The sequence below is a fragment of the Penaeus monodon genome, chromosome 23 (assembly GCF_015228065.2).
Source record: "Penaeus monodon isolate SGIC_2016 chromosome 23, NSTDA_Pmon_1, whole genome shotgun sequence".
NCBI lineage: Eukaryota > Metazoa > Arthropoda > Malacostraca > Decapoda > Penaeidae > Penaeus > Penaeus monodon.
This window is the reverse complement of record NC_051408.1, coordinates 35,054,077-35,054,481: the sequence shown is the minus strand read 5'-3', so window position 1 is coordinate 35,054,481 and position 405 is coordinate 35,054,077. Positions and strand designations below refer to the sequence as shown.

Here is a 405-nt window from a genome sequence, read left to right as displayed (position 1 = left end):
TTTGTATTTATGGCCCGATCACACTAGCACTTTTTCCATCAATTTTTGTGTTTCTGTCTGAATTTGAGGCTTTCTGCAAGTATCATTTGCAAATGAAACACCTCCCAGATGAAGACAATTGCGTCCATTTCTGTCTTGATCTTGAATATCTTTTTTTGATAAATTAGATGGAATAAGTTACTGTAAACAGTGATAAAATATGGTAGTGTACATATATGTCTGCAATGGTAGGTGTGATATTCCATAGTTTAAGTAATGGTATTTAACTTCTAAATATTGTGCCTGAACTGCGTGAATATTTGGGTTGTTTTAAATAATTCACAGACATCTGAATGTTGGAGAGGTTAAAGGTCTTCCCTCATCCTTCCCTGAGGCAAATTACGCTTATTTCTTTATTCTTATTCA

General features: G+C 33.8%; 1 protein-coding gene across 1 annotated transcript in view; it reads right to left on the bottom strand.

The window, feature by feature from the left end:
* LOC119588395 (geranylgeranyl transferase type-1 subunit beta-like) overlaps positions 1–405 on the bottom strand; it is a gene marked incomplete in the record, with an annotated part of 12,052 nt that overhangs the window by 10,218 nt on the left and 1,429 nt on the right.